Source organism: Lissotriton helveticus, chromosome 4_1 (genome assembly GCF_964261635.1).
Source record: "Lissotriton helveticus chromosome 4_1, aLisHel1.1, whole genome shotgun sequence".
Taxonomy (NCBI): domain Eukaryota; kingdom Metazoa; phylum Chordata; class Amphibia; order Caudata; family Salamandridae; genus Lissotriton; species Lissotriton helveticus.
Window position 1 is genome coordinate 1,271,870,674 of NC_136063.1, and position 19,596 is coordinate 1,271,890,269.

The 19,596-nt window shown below is 43.0% G+C and overlaps 1 protein-coding gene across 2 annotated transcripts in view; it reads right to left on the bottom strand.

The window, feature by feature from the left end:
• The window catches only part of ZNF407 (zinc finger protein 407), a 1,826,025-nt gene that overhangs the window by 1,743,105 nt on the left and 63,324 nt on the right, over positions 1–19,596 (bottom strand). Inside the window, exon 2 of one of the 2 annotated variants that reach the window (XM_078687829.1) lies at positions 6,409–6,505. The gene's annotated coding sequence lies outside the window, so the exon portion shown is untranslated. The remainder of the gene's footprint in view (positions 1–6,408; positions 6,506–19,596) is intronic. The other variant, XM_078687830.1, reaches the window with a different exon arrangement.

Sequence of the window (19,596 nt, forward strand, 5' to 3'; positions counted from 1 at the left end):
GGAATGGCTCAAACTAAAAAGTCCTGCGGGATCAAGATTGACCAACTCGACAAATCTGACTGTCAAGGCATCTGTGTTTCTTGAACATGTGGACCAATGCCCACAAAACTGCCTGACAAAGATCCAGGACAGGACCTTTGCATGCCAATGTAGTGGTAGCAGCTTCAGATCTAGTGGAAATGAGCCCAAAGGCATTCTGGAGGCAGCTTCTTAGCCAGTGCACAGCAGATCTTAATGCAGAGAACTATCCATTGAGAGATGGTCTATTTTTGCACTGTGTTCTCCTTTTTTGCCCTACAAAATACCCAAAGAGCCGATTGTCCACCCAATGTTACTTGGTACGATCAACATAAAAGTCGAGTGCTTGCTTGGGACCCAGACAATGGGTTTTCTCTTCCTCTTTTGAGGAATAAGGCACAGCAAAGAAAGACAGCAGTCTTGGCATGTCTGCTGGGAAAAAGCATCATCACCTTCCGTAGGAACATAGCTCTAGCTCTATTCCTTCTGCCCGGGAAAACGGTGGCATAAGGTGGCTTGACTAAAAGGTCGGAAGTTCACTCACTAGATGTGAGGAGGTTATCATGATCATTAAGACCATTTTTAAGGTGAGTACATACAATTAACAACTGCATTGGTTCAAAAGGGGTACACATCAGAAAGGTGAGGTCTAAATGTAGGTCCCACTGTGTAATTACAAACGGCATTGGCAGAAATCTGTTGCAAACCTTTTAGAAATCACATCAGACCCAGTTATCTGAATAAGGATTTTTGGTGCACCAAATATACAATGCTGAAAGGTAACCTTTAACTATGCCCAGAGCAAGGCCTTGCTGGGCCAAAAACAAAGCGAACAACAATACATCCAATAGTTTTGCCTGCATCAGGTCTAAATGCAGGTACCGCACCACAAACTTGTCCCAGCACCATGCATATACAGATTATGTGGAAGGGTAACGAACAGCCCGGATCACATTAACAACCTGGGGTGGGATGTCAAAAGAACTCAGTTGCCATCACTCTAACTCTGCGAACGTAGGTGCAGAGTGCGCAGGTCTGGGTACAAGAATCTGCAACTCGTGCATTGAGAGGAGATTATCAGTCATGGGAAGCCTGATCAGAGGCCAAATGCTCAGTTAAAGGTAACACACTCTCCTTGCCCATTGGGATGACTTTGCCCTGGTCATTCCTGATTTTCTTCAGTACTTAAGGCAGGAGAAGAAGCAGCAGGAAGGCATTCAGAATTCTCATACTTCATTCTATGCTGAATGAGTCTTCGAAAGAGAGCTCTCTGGGAAATCCATCACACCCTCACTGTGACCCAGAACAGAAGTTGAAACATCTCGATCATAGCGAGAATGTCCTGTATACGTTAGTACAGAGGTAAGCTCAAAAGCGCACTTTATCCAGGATGGCTCCTATGAAGGGGTGCTTCTGCGAAGGAGTCAGGTGTGACTTCAGCAGGTTGATGGAGAACCCAAATGATGTCTATGGTTTGCTGTCATCTGGAGATGGTTCGCGACTGACTGTGGCGAGTCCACCTACAGCTGTTGAGGTAGAGGGAAACTGGTACCCTGATCCTCCGAAGATAAGCCGTAACCACCACCATCACCTTTGTGAACACCCAGCACCGCCATTCAGTCACCGAGATCCAGGTCAGATAAAACCTGGGACGTGGTGAGCAGCTTGATTTTTTTCTTTACACAGGAAGGTGTTGAGAGGGCAAAAATCCAGGATAGGGTGGGTGCCTCCGTACTTTTTTGGCATGAGGATGTCGCAGGAATAACCCCTGTTACACTCTCTTCAGAGGCCAGCACCTTCTCTATGGCTTTTTTGACCAAAACAGCTTGTACTAAACAGACAGGTGGTCCTCCAATAGGCGTTCCCCTATAGGTGGCTGGTGTGGTTGGACGAAAATGAACAGCAGAGCGTAACTCCATTGGACAATCTGCATGACTCATTTATCACATGTGAAGTGTCCACCCCTGCAAGAAGTGACTGATCATCCCTCCAACTAGATGGCTGTGGTCTGACAAAGGCACACTAAAGAGGCTTTTTGATTGCTGCTAAAGAGGCAGTAGATTGGTAGGAACGCTATCCCCGATGACCATGCCGTTGTTTATCAGATCCACAGCCCTGACCTCACAAGGGCTGGGAAGCCTGTTGTGCGGGAAGCGGGTGCTGGCACTTTCGATACACCAAGCACCTGGCATATCCCATAAAAGGTTATAAAAAATGTTGTGCGGATTGCCACAAAAGAGCTTAGAGGCCCTGAAAATATTCCAAGGCTCAGCATTCTTTAAAACGTTTCAGGGCTGTGTCCCTCTTTTCAACAACCAGGTGTTAGCGGTCAAAATGCATGTGCATTTAGGACGCCTGATGTCCCCGTAAAATCCCGTGGGCCTCATCCACCACTCTCAGCACCACTCCATTTCCCATAACCCTGCCTAGACAATCTGTGGTTTTCAGCTAGGAGCAGATGACGAATGTGGCCACATCTCAACCATCTTCAATGGTTCAGGCTAGTGAAGGTCGAAGGTTTTCTGGGACAAAAGATAAGCTCTCACCCATCATGTTCCAAACTGCATTGTTTTAATGACCCTGTAGATAGCTCACATTAACTGACCTCCTCAGGACAAGGGAAAGACTGACCAAGAAGAACATACACATGCCAAAAGTGTTCACTCATTTCGAATCCCTGTCACAGGGAGCGGTTGGAAAGTGATAAGATTTACTTTACTAGTAGGCGCATGTACCACGAAGCTCTCCAGTGTTAAATGCTGGGTCAAAATATCTGGGTCACATGGAGCAGATCTATAGCGAGGGGATACTTGAATTTTCCAAATCCAGTCTGGCGCTTAAAGATACTCACAAGGTTAAAATGATCCATCAGAATGAGCTCATAGTGCTAAGTGGTTGGAAAAGTTCACAACCACACTCGGTTCAAGGGTAAGGAAGGCATAGAGGTGGGTGGCCAATTATCTAACAGGAAGAGCAAAGCAAGAGAGTCTGACTTGGTTCTAGGAGCATGGGCCAAGCCATGACAATGTTTGAGATGTAAATCTTGTAACAAAAATCATGTGACAAAGTCTCTTCAAAATTCAGAAAGTGTATTTCTTTAGTATGCAAAAGAGCTACACCTTAGTACAACAGATTAAATCACTGCTTTAACATTTTTTTTAAGTGATAGCTTTTAAAGATGAACTTAGGAACAATCATGCCTCCTCACGCCCTCAAGAGAATGCCATTAGTGAACTAAGCTTCAAGTTAGTGATCATGCATAGCATAGCATAGATTTTTTACATACATGGAGCAATGTTATAGTCTGTTAAAACAAACATCCTGCACAGTGCTAATTTCTAACACACAGATATCAAGTACCTCTCATATGCATTAACGAGGAAACAGGTAATATTTGTCTAGTATCATACAATTTGATCAAGACAAGCATGGGCTGATCTCAGGTTTTCTGGTTTCACATTGCGCAATTCAGCAACTAGATGGTTATCTCTTTCTCCCTCTCCTCTTTTACATTAAAAGTTAATGCTTCATCTTTAATTCTTTGTGCAAGAGGTTAGAGAATAGTGGGCAGGCAGAAGCCATGTGAAAGCTTGGCTTGTATTGCAGTTGAGGGTCCAAGAGGACCTCGAGGTGAGCCAGAGACAGGCATCTGGCTCGCATAGTTGTCAACATTTAAAAAATAATTCCGGAGACACTTTGTAGCACACCTATCAATTACTTACTTGAAAATGTACTACACCCACCGCCCCAAAAGCTCCACCTACTCTGCCCAAACCAGATAATTAGCATACTTTAACTTTGCATACTTAAAATACTGTCACGGATTGTCACTTGCATTAAATAAAATAAGCAATGTGTTATTAAAGTTCATACAAACATACAGTCAAGACTGATAACACCTTCCCAACTGCACAAAACTATCAATCTCAAACAGCACAGTGACAGACATTACTCACTCACTCACTCGCTCAGGACCAGCAGATAGCACCCAGCGCATCAATATATTTTTGGTGCCCCATGACCTCGTTCTCCACGGTTTCCATCACAAGTTACCTCTTTCTTGGGGTCTACCGCTAGGCCCAGCCATCCTGATGGCCTCTGCGGCTCCAGACTACCCCGAGGTTTGGCCATCCTCTGCTGGGCATTTCAGGCCATGGGGGCTCGGCCAGGCTGGTGCAAGCAGCAGCAGCGCTGGTGGCCGAGCACCATGATTGCTACCGGCGCCACCGGTAGCCAGCAGAGGCCGGCTCACAACTTATCTCCCCCAGTAGGACGTGGCATCTCCCCGCAGTACCACAGGCGGCCAGACTTACCACCTGACTGGACCCAGCGGTCTCATTGGGCACTGCTCAGGCAGCAGGTGGCTGCCTCAGCCACGCAGGGATGGAATCTTATCATGAGCTAGATACACTGTTGTAGAGCAGTGAGCTGACTGCCAGAAGCCCATGGCATAGCTCAGCTACAAGCGCCCTAAGCCTGAAGGAGCAGCATGCGCAGGCCACAGGTGACGTGCAGCCAGCTGCCACACACAGGCTGCAGCGTTTCAGACACGATAATGCAGATGCATTGCTGGGACTGTCTCGGGATATCGAATTACCCGGGACAGTCTCCAACTTGTTGGGACTGTCCCGGCAAAAACTGAACGGTTGGCAGCTATGGCTAGGGCCTTCAGTGACGCGCCCTCCTGCCCTCCTGTAACAAAGCAGGTTAATATACTATGGTTCAAAAGTCGTAAAGACACATGTACCCCATATTTGTACCATAACTCACTCATTTGTCTTAATCTTTCACTTGACTGCCCTGTCTCTGCCGAAGTGTTGCAGAGACTGGAATGCAATCGCAATGGTGCAACTCTAAAAATGGTTAAAGAAGCAAACTCAAAAATGTATGCACTGAGGAACCCTTTCTGATTAAAAGGTATAGTGAAAAAGGGTATGACAGTGATGACAAAGCATAAACAGACGACAGACTAGTTATCAGCCCCCCCCCCCCCTATATGTATGCATGAAAAACAAATAAGGATTATGAGCCACATTAAGGAAGCTATTTTGGAGTGAAATCCTGCGATTTGCTAAATCTCAGGCTTTGTGACGACGTACCAATGTGTCACAAGGCACAAAGGGTAATTTGCCAGTCAAAACTACATTTCTAAAATATTTCAGACTCACAAGGTGCACTTTGCAGTTGCGGCTCCTCCGCTAAGGCGATGGTGCATTGCCCAACTGCTTTTTAGCAGTATATAAAGGGAAAATAAAATGATAACTTGAGGTATTATCATTTTATTTTCTCCTACTTCCACAGCTTTGCATGAGGGGGTGGGGCAGGGGAGGCGTATTGGCACCCTCCTAAGTTACAGCCTGCATGGAGAACATCCCCAGGCTCCCAGTTAGCGTTTGAGCGTCGAAACACAGCACTCAGACCAATCAACACTGCTAAGGCAGGATTGCGATTGGCTGACTGGAAGCCTTGCTGTGTTTCTTGTTCAGGCGAACGAGGGACGATTATGGAGGAGAGGCGTGGCGAGGAAGCAGCGAAAAGGTACTTTTTTATTGAAATTTGTTAACACCCGCTTACCCTGCGTCCCGCCCCTCGCCCATGCCCCCATACCTTGCCCCCATACCTCTGTTCCACGCTGGCCGCCGCTGACACTTTGTAACCCATACTGAATTGCAAAGAAAGGCAGTTTGAAACAGGCTCCCAACTTCTGCTTTGTGAGTCGATATGCAGTGATTTGTAGCAAAATTTGAAGATGCAAACCACTGATGTATTACCAGACCTCGAAAGGGGGTGGTAAAACCCTCCTAAAGCGGTGCTCTTCACGAAGGACATCTTCAACCTTGTCCATGTCGGCTGTTGGCTCGGTGGGCGAGGGACATAGTGATCAGCAGTGATCAATGAAATTGCTGGAAACCTGCATGTCATTAATTAAATGACGACTTTTTCATTTGAAGGGACCCAGGTTCCTTTCAAGTCGACATTCAGTGAATGTAAACGCAGGAACTGTTCACGGCAGGACTCAGTCCTTACAATATGACGCATTCACAGGGCGGTGTATATTGCGGACTTCTGCAGCATAACAGTTTATAAGCCAAGAGTATTTGCGACTCCCTGCGAATGGGCATTTTGTAATGTCACTGATTAATACATCAGTCGCTTTGCAAAATTTAGTTGGGACCCACGATCATTTGGGGACTAGGCTAGACTGGACTGGATTGGATTGCATACCCACATTCATATGTTATGATCTACAGTCTGAAATAAAACTTTAAACAGTAAGACCACAGAACAAATCATATTAATTGAACAAACGCAGAAAATGCAGGCAACCAAAGCAAGACGACTGCATCAGACTAATATTATTCTGCAGTGACAAGTAAAAAATATATCTACCTGGTTCGGGGGGTAGTCCGGAATAAGAGTCAGGGTGATATACGTGCTTTGTACAGTGTGGTCTTCATCTTTACAGTAACCATAACCACCATCTGCTCTGGTTTACGAAAAAGAGTAAAAAATAAAAAAAAACATTTGAAATGTTATCAAAAACAGATGAAGCAAAATGTACAGAAATTGCCTTCTCTAACTTTTATTCAAGCCAACCCTTGAAGTGCTAGCTATACATGCGCTGGTATATTACATCTCAAAATGTGGGAAAGTACATATTTTGGGAACCGTTCATTCACACAGTATGGATAAGTAACAGAATTAGCTCCTTATCAAAAATAGAAGTTAAAGTCCATCCAATTAGATCATATTTCCAACAAGTAAAAAAAAAATATCAGTTTTTCGCACAAGTTTAAGCAATGTCAACCGAGAACAACATGTCAATTTAAACATCAGTATTTCGTCCCACATAAGACTGATCAGCTTTGTGCTGGAGAGATAACCACTGCCATTGCCTTAAGATTGATAGATGTGTTTGAGCTTCCTCTGATGGATGATCAGGTCAGGTAGTTTGTATGGCCTACAGTATTTAGTTTTGTGAGCGAGTACCCCGCGATGGCAGTTAACAGGGTGTGGCGATGCTTTTGCGTGATAGCGCAATTACATGGACTGGAAAGTTTAATGCAAGAGGAAAGGCTCTATTATGCATAGACTGCCAAACTGCAACAACAGTCTGATCGGTTTTTTTTGTTTTGTTTTTTAAACACAGCTCATGATATTGAGGGGGTCTTTCACGTAAATTTGAAGTGTGTTTCCCCCCATGAGGGCCTAAATAAGCCTTTGTTGGGTTTTCTTTAAGGTATACAGAGAACATACAAGTTTATATGATGTTCAGACAAAACCTAAGACAGGATGAGAGCCCTTTTACAACAATATTGGAGATGTCTAGTCAAGACTGAACGGACTCGTGTAGTACCAGGCGGTCAGGTTGTCAGACGCACCAAGGAATGCCATTATCAGTGATCCTTAGATCGTATCCCATATTGATTTTAGCAAAGTTAGATGTCAGCCCTAGCTAGCCTTAATCTCACCAAATATACACTTTCTCACCTAACTATCTACTTTTAACCACTTTTTCTCTCTCACGCTTCTTCAACTCTCACCGTGCATTCACTCTTCCATGTTCTTCAACTCTAACTCCATTCATAATCTCAATATTCTTAAAATCAAAAGACAAGACAAATCAAGTGTTGACATCATACTGCAAATTAAACACAAAATATATATATCATATTTTTGTGTTTAATTTGCAGTATGATGTCAACGCTTGATTTGTCCTGTCTTTTGATTTTAAGGATATTGATATATAGATAGATAGATAGATAGATAGATAGATAGATAGATAGATAGATAGATAGATAGATAGACAGATCGACATATACATATACATACACATTTTGGGCCAGGTGTACAAAACCACACATTAGAAAGTCCAAACTTGCCTCCAGCTTGAATACTCCCAGATTTGAAGCATATTTCCAGCAAAAGGCCCAAAGAGTAATCCTGGAAATCTCAACTTCACAAGCCTAAACTTTTCACATATAATTGACCCACTTGGAAGTTTCTGCTTGTCAAATTTTTATACAAATATACATTTGCAAATGTTCCCTTTTTCATTTGAAAGGAAAACCATTTTCCATGAAGGGGTGCCAGTCCTCCTCTGACCTCATTAAAATATGGAGTGAATCCCTCTTCATTCCCGACCTGTTAACTTACTCTTGCCTTTGACAGAAGGATATTTTTGTTCCTATTAAGAGTTGAACGCTATGGAAATACAAAAAAAATTACAACCTAGGGAGTTTTCACCTGCTTTTGTCTGTGGACTTAAAAATGAACAATTCCTACTTACTTACTAACTATGCACTCGAGACATATTTTGCTAGTACAACATTCTCGTAATCCAGATTCTAAGAATCAGGGTTTCGAAATTATTCCTGCACATGGACTTTTTGTTTACAACTATGTTGAACTTTGAGTGTGCAAAATATTGCGCAAACCGAGCTCTCCATTTACATTTTTTTAGATCTGGCATTAGAAAAGACCTTTTATTTATTTTTTATAACACATTGACCTTTTATTTTTTTTTTATAACATCTTTACCTACAGGGACGAGTCACATTTTTTCTTCTGCCCACAACAACACAAAGCATGGGACAGTGGGTCAGACCACTTCACTCACTGGCAAACTTCACTGTGCATGACTGTATGATGCCATTTCACAAGAAGCACATCAACACACAAAATAGTTCTCTTGAAGGACAGGGACTAGATTGGCAATGTAAGGTTTCTGAGGCCCAAAAATATTTGTGCTTTAAGCTTATTTTTTTTTAGGTTGACGACGTCCTGGCAGCTTCACTAAGAATAAGGTTTATTTAAAGAGAGAAAAAAAGGGGGAAAAAGCACTGACAAAACCAAAACGCTGGAGTCCTGCACACTCTGCACATCCTTACTGGGAGAGCCCTATTCAGCAATGCGCAGGATATCAGCAAGAGCCCTGTTGTAGCTCCCTAGCCTATCCCAGCCTATCCCAGCCTATCCCAGTCCATCTCAGCGGCAGCTTGGCAGTTCCAGTTGGCTGCTCCAGTTAATAGTTCCAGCAGTCCAGCTATCCCTCGACCCGGCCCAACCCGACCCGACCAATATCACCAAGAATTTTTGGGAGGTCTGGATCCTTCAGGAAGCCATCAGGAATCAACCGGATCAACCATTTCAGTTGGGGGCAGTGCTGACTTGTGGGCCTGCTTGTTCTGAACACGCTGTGCTGTGAAACTAAGGCGTTCAAAGGACCGGTTCGAAAGTGTCCGTAAAGCAAAAGGACCGGTTTGAAAGTCTCCACAACGCAAAACACAAAATACAACACGACACGAGGTATAAAAGGAGTAAAGAAAGCAAGAAAGTAAGAAAGAAAGAAGGTGAAAGCAGAGGAGTGCTAAGTGCTTTCGCCACTATGAGATCCGATAGAAAAAGGGGCCGGCTTGTGGTCCCTGTGCGCAAATCCAAACAAGCGAAACAAACGGGGAAGATTACACCAGGCTCCGTAAAACTGGTCTCACCCTCCTAGGTAACAGAGGCCCCCTGCGGCCTGGCACAACAGCGATCAGGAGGTCACCCAAACACATCTCTACCAACCAAAAATCTCTTCAAAGTTTCATTTCTTAAAGGACCCTGCATCATCCATATCCTCCTCTAGTGGCACAATTCCGGGCCTCCATGACCCCCTATATCCCTCCCCCTTCAACTATCTATTACCTCAGTCACCAAGGAGGAAACATCCAGCAGTACACATAGCAGCCCATCTTGAGGTCGCCTCGCACAAACCGAATAAAACTCTGGAATGCACAATAATCAACTCCACTGAACCACAAGCGGGGCAAGTCGCACTATTAGCAGAGGAGCATTCCATGTGTCTCTTTTCGCCCGCTAGCACTTCCACCAGCACTACCAAAATCACAAAAATTGCAGCAACTAACCACAACAGGCAGAACAACGAACAACATTCGCAAGTTACAACAACAAACAATGGTAAAGGCTCAAATTTAGGGCATAACGAGTCAAGCAGATTCCAATCTGAACCACTCTCTTGAACTCCAGGACAAGATCCTGACCCAAAAATACCCTGACGAATCTACTAACATCTTGTCAACACAGTCAGAGGCCATCGTGCCTACAACCGCACACCTGAGTCCAGAAGCGGAAACAAGGGGAGGGTTGTAACATCCAAAGAGCCAGTCGAATTCTCACCGGACTTCAGGGGAGTTGGGCAGGACCCGATTGCCTCCCACGCCCTCTCCTACCTGGGATCACAGGAGTGGGCCCTGGACTCTCCAGAAAAACAGCCTCTGCTTATAGGTGGAACTTGTAACACCCAAGGAGACAAACAAGGCAGTGGTCAGGAGGGAGTGATCAATACCTCAAACCTGCGCCAAAGCCCCTCCATCCCCCCTTCTACTCTAGGCTCACCATGTCAAACGGGAAAACTGGCTCAGAATACATGGGACATTTTACTTAACTCAATGCAACGAACTGTCGATGTGTTACACTATCAGTCTGACAAAATGGACTTGCAGCTAACTTTACTGGACACTTTGGCCCTCTTTGTTGGGGGGGGGGAGATAGATGAGAAACTGGGTAATCTAAATCTTCTAATCAGCAGAGCCCAGCAGGAAGCGAAATTGACGAGAAACTGGGTAATCTAAATCTTCTAATCAGCAGAGCCCAGCAGGAAGCGAAATTGACCAGTAGTTGTGGTCCCATCATTGATAAACTATCATCACTTCCCTCAATTGTTTCCACCCTCATAGAGGGCCTGCCAAAGGGCCCAAACAAAAAGAGACTCCAAAGGCGGATCTGCACAAAACAGGTGCAAGTAGCCAGCGGAAAAGGTCCCTGCTGCTCAAAACTTGGCCGGCAGAAGTCGCATTAGTATCTCAGCACCAAAGAAACAATTTTCAACCCAGAATGCAAAGCAAAGGCGCCATCTTAGGAGAAAAGGCCGTAACAAAAATTCTTCCACAAGCCTCACAAAAGTCTACCCTCTTTTCTCACCAAAAACACCACAGCACTTAGTGCCAGCGCATGTTACTTCTGTACACGCCCCCTGTAACAGACGGAAGAACCAACCAGCAAACGGAAATCCACTATAAGGAAAACAATTAAAACAAGGACACGGCCCAACCACGAAAATTATCTCCTGGGGTATTCCCGTCTAGCAGCCAAATGGATACTCAACTTCAAGGCAACAGTAAAATTAAAGTCGGACAGGAAAAATATGACAGCACAACTAGCCGACCACCACAAACAAATGAGAAAAAGGAGTTAATTTTCTTGCACTGTCCAAACCAGGCGTTGGCGGCACCCTCAAACTCGCTCAAGTAGCTCCCTCAGGACTCCAACTTCAAAACATCAATCACGCCAACTGATCCTCCATTGGATAGGATCACCCTGACTTCAACCCAGGCCCCAGGAGCAGGAAACCATAAAAAGGAGATAACACAGAAAGTAAACAACGAGGTGCAGGGAATCCGCCATGAGCCAACTACATTTGCCAGGCACCCCAGGTCCACCCACAGTGGGAAATCCAAACAAAAACCCATACTGTTGTCCAGAAGCATCCACAGGCCCCAGGTGTATAGACCTGCCTACTCCGGATAACTTCAGTGGACAAACTCACCAGCCCACAACCAGCGTCAGAGTTAATCAATTGGGGACAAACTCTGTAATAGCCCCTCCAACCAATAAAGACAGGGATTCCGCCATTACACTCTTTACGCCTGAATATGACTTGAAAGGTCAGTTCGACATACTGAATAGAGGGAATATTCTTCAACTCTTAGATGCTATACCACCAACACTAAAAGGCATCAGCTCAAAGTACCTTCTCTCAAGAGAATTTATAAAGCCGGATACAGCACAAGGCAGGGAATCCACCAAAGCGACCTGGAGGTCCACTTATCTTGCAAATAAAATTCAGTAAGAACAGGAAACCTTCTAAGCGTGGGGGATACAATCTTCTGTGTATCACAACGTAGGATATCCACTCCCCTTGCTCGATAGAGCACGGGAAGGAATGCCCCGTCACAGAGCTAAAACAGCATTGGTGCTCAGGGGAGCACTAGCACGGTCACCTCAGAGCAAACAGGCATCGAACCCACAATGGAGTACTTCACTTAACAATTCCGTTGACTCAGATCACTTTCGGATAACTAGAACCGTCAATACATTAAGCCATCGGCGATGACAGAGCTACCCAATGAGGGACCGAGAAAATCCAGATGAATCGCCTCTGAGGCTATGCTCATAGAACATTACCGGGCTGATTAATAAGGCTGGAGAGGCTGAGCTTCTGGTTTATCTAAAATCTTTTGATATTCTTTTCCTACAGGAAATTTGGCTAGAGGAGCCTCTGCATCTGGAGGAATTTATTTGCTTTCACACTCCTGCTCATAGGAAATGTAAATATGGTTGTTTATCTGGCAGCCTAGCCACATACATTAATATATCAAAAACCCATAGCATGCAGGACTGCCCTCTCCTCTTCTAGCCGTGAACTCCACAAAGGTTCAACTCAACATTAGAGGGAAAAAGGAGGAGGTGCTGCTGTTCAACATATATTTAAATCCGAAACGGAAAAAACAGGAATCAAAAAGTTTACTCCAACATCTGCTTCAACAAATGAGCTCACACACCACATCAAACCTCAGTCTGTCTGGTGACTTCAATCAACATCTCCTAGGCACCATTCAAAATGAAGATACTCAGGTCCAGTCTTTTCTCTATATTATTAATATTCCAACGCAAACCCATAGTGACCAAAGTAGATCCTCCAAGTGTGATTTAGAGCTGCTAGACGACCTCGAGCACAATGGTCTACGGGTGCTAAATGGAAGATTTCTTGATGACTCTCTGCCGGCCGCATCTTTCCACATGGGACACTTGATCTCCACAATTGACTACACCCTAATGTCTCTTTCATTTTTCAACATATAACAGGCTATCGCCTAGGAGACAACAGGGACAGTGACCATCGGCCTCAAGAAGTCCTAATCCAAGCACTTCCAGACAAATCTATTCCAAACCCAGTAGGCATGCACGCATCACACCATCAATTTAAAAAGAATTAAGTCATTCACAGCAAACTCTGGGGAGGTGCTCCTGCCAGCAAAAGAACAGCTAATCGAGCTTGACTACACAACCGTAAACACTACCTGTGAATGGGAAACCTTCACGACAAGGTTTGCAAACACCCACTCATCTGTAGATCGATACCTTCAGTTTAATGACCCCACGGCTGAAGGGAAGGCCACAAGTGCACGGAGGACCATCTTGAAACATCTTAAAAAATCTGTGAATAAACAATTGAGATTACTGAGGCTACAGCCAGGGGTCAAGGGCCTGCTACAACAGCTCCGAAATAGCAAGGCTGGTCTCAGGAAATTCAAATGGGACATGAACAGACAAAATAAAAATGAATTCTGCGCCAAACTTTACCATGATTCTAAAGGAAATAATAGTGCCCGATTCTGGATAACAATAAACAAAAATGTTAAATCAGCACATGGCAGCTTGACCTCGCATATAACAGAAAACATTTGGACACTGTACTTAGAATCTCACTTTCACCAAGGACAACCGGCCAGCATATTTAACCCTAACCGTGACGACTGCCGTGGTTGAGGCAAAAGAAATCAATGCCGCCAAGGTCAGGGACCAAATCTCAAAAAGGAGGAGAGATGGAGCACCCGGGCCAAATGGCATTCCACCACCTCTTTTTAAGCAAGATCCAGAATACTGGTCAGAAATCCCTACTCCTCTCTTCAACTCTGTTAGACAGTTTGGGTACGTACCTGCATCATGGACGGTCTCCATTATTACACCAATTTACAAAGCCGGAAACAAAACCCAACCAAAGAACTATCGCCTGATCGCACTATTAGTTGTTGAGGCAAAATATTTTGTGGGAATTTTACTATCAGAGCTGCAAGAATGGGCATCAGAGCACAACATAAGCGCCCCTTGTCAGACAGGCTTTTCCAGGGAGACCGGCACCACAACAAATCTTTTAGCAATGTCATTTCTTATCGACAAGGCGAAATTAATCATAAAAACTTTGCATTTCTGCTTTGTGGATTTCAGGGGGCGTTTGACAACACTGACTGAGCTAACCTGTGGAGGAAATTGGCTCTCTGGGGGATTCCTTCGCCCCTTCGGAATCTTCTGATACAATTACACTCCAATACATGGCTACAGGTTAAGCTAGACAACAGCTTTCATCTTTCAAAGAACATACTAACAACAAAGGGCCTTAAACAGGGTTGTGTGCTTGCACCAACTCTTTTTAACCTTTATAAAGCAGATATGACATCGGCACTAAATTACTGCAATGCACATGCCCCTCGATTAGGGGGAGAAGCCACCTTCAGAATGTCATATGCAGATGACGTTGTTTTAGCAAGCCACACTCAAGTTGGACTGCAACGGCTACTTAACGCACTGCTTGACTATGCACCTGCAAACTGTCTGGAAGGCAACATCAATAAAACGAACACCCTGACAATCAATGGGAAAAACGTCTCATACTTGGTTCTTGGGCAAAACTTAGATTGTGAATACCAGCGAGTACAAATAACTAGGTGTTAAAATTGACAAGGGCGACCAATTTGTGAAACAGCTTGAGGCCATAAAAAGGAAAGAGATGATGATCACAACAACGCTAAGACAACTTAAAACAAAATTGGCTGGACCAACTTTCACCGCTGCTACGTGTTGCGCAAGCAAAAATCCCACCGTCAATCACCTGTGGCAGTGAAGTGCTGAGAGGCAAGGACACCTCATTGCTGGATACCACCTTGGCAAAGGCACACAGAGTTATGCTGAACCTCCCGTCATACACCTCACCTGCACAGATCCGACCCGAGTTAGGACTAACAAAGCAACCCCTCGGAAGGCGAGGCTCGTACATCAAGAACTCACCCAGGAACACACTGAACCACCGGCTCTGGCAGGAACTGAGCAACACATCCATCTCACCGGCCAAAACCTATTTGGAGGAATCACTGGCCATTGCAGGTTTAGCCGAACTATGGGAAGTTCCAACAACGCACTCACACTTTAAGGTTATTGTAAATAAGGTTATCAAGAAACTTTCCCTTGTAGAGGATAAGGCCCCCCGATCACCTAGGAGCCATGCAATATGAGCAGCCGCAAACTATTTGGGCCACAGGCATACTTCGACCTGGGGTACTAAGGACGTCAAAAGAATCCTTTTCAAAATACAGGTTACTTCCTGCTATTACACACCTTCCACCGTGGCTGAAAGAGAACTGCGGGAAGTTATGCAGACTATGCGGAGATGGAAACGAAGATATTGTACATTTAATATGCTCCTGCATTAATCTAAAAGAAGAAAGGGCAGACCTTCTAAAAAACCACTTTAATGAATGAGGCATACGGACCCAGAGACAAGCAGTGCTTGCTTCAACCCAAGTGACCCACAGCTAAATGGGAAGTTAGTCAAGTTCTTGAAACTAGTGGCATCTAAGCAAGGCCCGGTGTAATCCTGTGTGAAACTAAAAACAAAAACTTAAACCTTTCTGAAATGTAACCTGTGCACAGACTCTGATGGTTTAAAGCAAAATTGCCACACTAGGGAACTCTGACCTACTCTAACATTCCTGCACTTTTTATAATAGATACGAATTTTATAAGAGCATTGACTGAAAAGGGTAATCAATCAAAAATGTTTTATCAGAGTGTATTTTTGTAATGGTTTTAATTAATCATAAACAATACATTTATTACTATTACAGAAGGCTGGAGTCAAGACTTGGCCTCTTGGCTTTGCCAAAGCTCGCCTTATTTACCTCACATTCAGTTTGAAGCACCTAATGAATGGTTATAACTTGTCTCATCTATGTAACGGGAATGGTCACCCTTTTCTATGTAACTTTTTTAGGTTTAGTTTTAAAAGCGTTAAGTGGTGTCCATATGCTGCTTCAGAGTAGTACATGAGGTAAGCATGAAACAATGGAAGGCGCTGCAATGGCATACTTGTGACGACAGATTGAGTGATACAAGTGCCAGTTAACAAAAATGATGACTTTCAAATGTAGTCATTTTATGGGCCATAACCACAATTACAAGATTTCCGAACAGTTTTTTTAAGTAATACATTCCTACCTTTTCAGGTGAGGGGATTCCTCCAATGACAAGCATTGGATGACAAAACATAAACTACACTTGTTTGAACTTAATTACAGAAAATACATCACGATAATTGACTGAATTCTATTCTTTAGTACTTAAGAGTTCCAAAATGTTAATTCCTTCACACCATTCTATCTTTCTGCAAAAGCTGAAGAAAACCTTACATGTAATTCACAAACTAGAAAAAACTACATACATACATGCTTAAAAAGAAAAAGAAATACAATATAACAAATATGCCGTGCTGCTCTCCCTGATAGAAACAAAACTGAAGCGAAATGTAAATAAATAAATTCGGAGTCAATAACCTTTTAACCCCTTCCATGCTGGGCCGATTCCACCGCTGTGCGGTAAACAAAAGAACAAGGCGGGGCCGTGACGAACCCCAGCCGTCATCAGCAGACGAGCACCGTGGAGCGTGACGGCTGGGGTTCGTCATCAGCATGCAAGGGGTTAAACTAGATGTAAGCATGCCAGTAAGCAAGTAGGGTGTTCAAAGCGTAACCACACCACTGGCTATCAGATTGATTCTTTTTTAAAGATTTTTATTAGTTTTTCAAAGTTACAACAACAATATTGACAAGGTTGATCATGTCAGTTTGTTTACAAGCATATTCTTTTTTGGTTCGACCCCAACCCACTTCTAATTATCCATCCTTCTCAGATTTGACATATACAGTACAGGTTTAATACATACTATAATATTAGTAATATTTTCCCACATTAGAGCTGGACGAATGCTAGCAAAGCATACTGTGTGTAACGCATTTCAAGGTCCCCCCATCGACAGCTGCGGTCCTATCGTCCCCAGTTTCCTGGTGTCCCGCTGATCTATGGGGTCAACTCATCTGGCGATGTAAGCAGCTACGAGAGCATTGCTGCCCACGCCTGCAGTTTTTCCTCTAATTTCTTAAACTTACACAACTTGCTCATGTCGATGCTTTCTGCATTCGTCCATTCAGCCATATCTCCCAGCCTGGCTATGAGATTTAAATGTCAGTCGCAAATTTGTTTTTAAAGGCATTTGCAACCGAAACACTGACATTCTGGAGGCTTCTGTATGTTTGGAAAATCCAATTTGATGCATTTCACAGAAGAGGTATTGCTTCTTAACAATTCCTTTACTACTTAGTAATGGCAATGCATTTTTTAAAAACACTTTAAATAGTAAAAAACCCTCAATCAGTTCTTTTTTCAACTCTTCACCTAAGCTACAGAATTCTCACCTGGAAAGACTAGGATAATGGAAACTATCAAGATGGTATTTAAATAAATACTGCATATCTTCCTAAGTAAATAATTCCTGATGGACTATTTCTAACAAACGGGCAGAGGTCCATTCTTTTGGTACAGGTACCACACGTACTTGAGGACAATTAGGATTATATAATATTTTTTTAAAACTCCATACTGGAATTTCTAGTTGCAATCCCATGACCCAGGAAGTTACCAGTTTGTTTAATGAGACACAAGTATACACTAGGAAAGATGAAAAGAGTAAATTTTTTATTAAGGTGGAAGTGAACACTATGTCTTGGTCATTGAAACTGTAGATGTCCCAAATATCCAGCAAGATTCATTTTTGGGGTTTCAAAAAGCATTTTATAGCACTGAATGGTGAAAATATAGTACATGGGACTTTAATATAACTCTTTGTCAGGAGACATAGAATATACAGAACCATGATCTCATGGATGGCATGAATTTAGAAAACGTGAAGACTTAATCATCCTAACACTAGGCCTTCTGTTCATTGTCATAAGGCACATGAGAACAGACCACTTGTTAGTACCCCATTCATTGCTCCTAGGGGAAAAGTGGTCTATGAGAAGAGGTTGTTGCAGTCAGTCTTTGTGTAGGTGAGGAGAATGATAAGGAAAGGTGTTATCAATATCATTCATACTACACTACTGTACTTGAAAATGTATTAAAGGTCAAGATTCTGGTTTATTCCCAACCAAATGTGGAATTCATGGGATTGTTTTAGTGTTTGGGTTACTGTTTGATGATGCTATATGTTATCTTTTATTAACATGTTATATGTCATCCTTTACTAGCATTTTGTTGACTATGGCCACTTCGTGGATGACATTCACTAACAAGTATTTGAGGAAATAACTATGAACCATGTGGCAGCAACATTACATCTACACGAATGCTTTGTGACTGCAAATAGACAGATCTGGTTAAATTACTGGAACCTGGAGTTAAGGAATATCACGAATGGAGTCATCACTGCTAAACTTCCCTCCATCTCTCTTGGCTAGATACTGATTATTATGTGATATATGTTTCTACAGCCTTTAGGGTTGTTTCACTGTTCAAAACGTTTGCATTTTACATTATTTCACAATCAGTGTGAAATTGTTTGTTATCTGAAACTGATTCATGAACTGCGTCTGTATTCATTTCTAAGGTTACATATCACAAATTGAAGTTACCTTTTGTAAGTCGTAACATGCTTTATGTTGAAGGGAACAGGGTCGCTACCTGTTTTATTAGCATAAAAATGCATGTGTTGCCTATTATAGTCTGATTTTTTTGCCATCAATATAGGCCCTCCTTGGATCTTTAACTAAGTTCCTCCTTTTCAATAAGGACTTCATTTGGCACACTATGAATGTGCAAGGCCATCTTTGTTCTTCCAGCCTGCATTTTTAAACTGTTATCTTCCACTAGTGTGTCACTGAGAGGGACAGTCGCCCTATAAATGCTGATATGCTCTGTTTCTGCTGGATGGTTTGGCCAACATAAAATTTGTTATATTGCTGTTGAGCAAACATTATATTTACATCAGTGGTCGTCCTGCAAGCTTGCTTGTTTTTTGGTAGAGTAAACTTAACTTGGCGTCCTACATTATTTGTGTCTTCTTTTACAAGTAAGTTCTCCTTATGCCTACGGTGGATGCCTGTTCACTGCTGATCTCCATGGATTTGTTCTTATCTACTAGATAGTTTTGAGGCTATTTTCCTAACCACATGATGTAACACTCTATGATCTACTCTTGTTGTCTGGCCAAGATTTTCCGTAGCTGAAACATTTTAATGCTTTCAATGAATCTGTCACTATTTTCTCTCATACCACCCTGGATACTCATCAACCCCTTCTTCATAGAAGCACTTATGTTAATCTCAGTAATATGACATTGTTTTTTATAACAATACCGATATAACTATGCAACATAAATAGCCTAGGTTTCATTATATTATCGGTGTACTACATTTTTCTATGTTTGGGCTTTTGTTGCCAAGCGGGTATTATATCCATTGAACCTTTTAAACCCTAATCTCAAGAGTGTTATGTGTCAGATTCTCATTTACTGAACCTCTTAATAAAAAAAACATTTTTTTCTTTTAATTTACAGCGGAAATCCCTGGATACTTTTCAGCTATTAACTAAGGCAAGGTTATTACTGTTTCCAATCTTTCAGCCCAG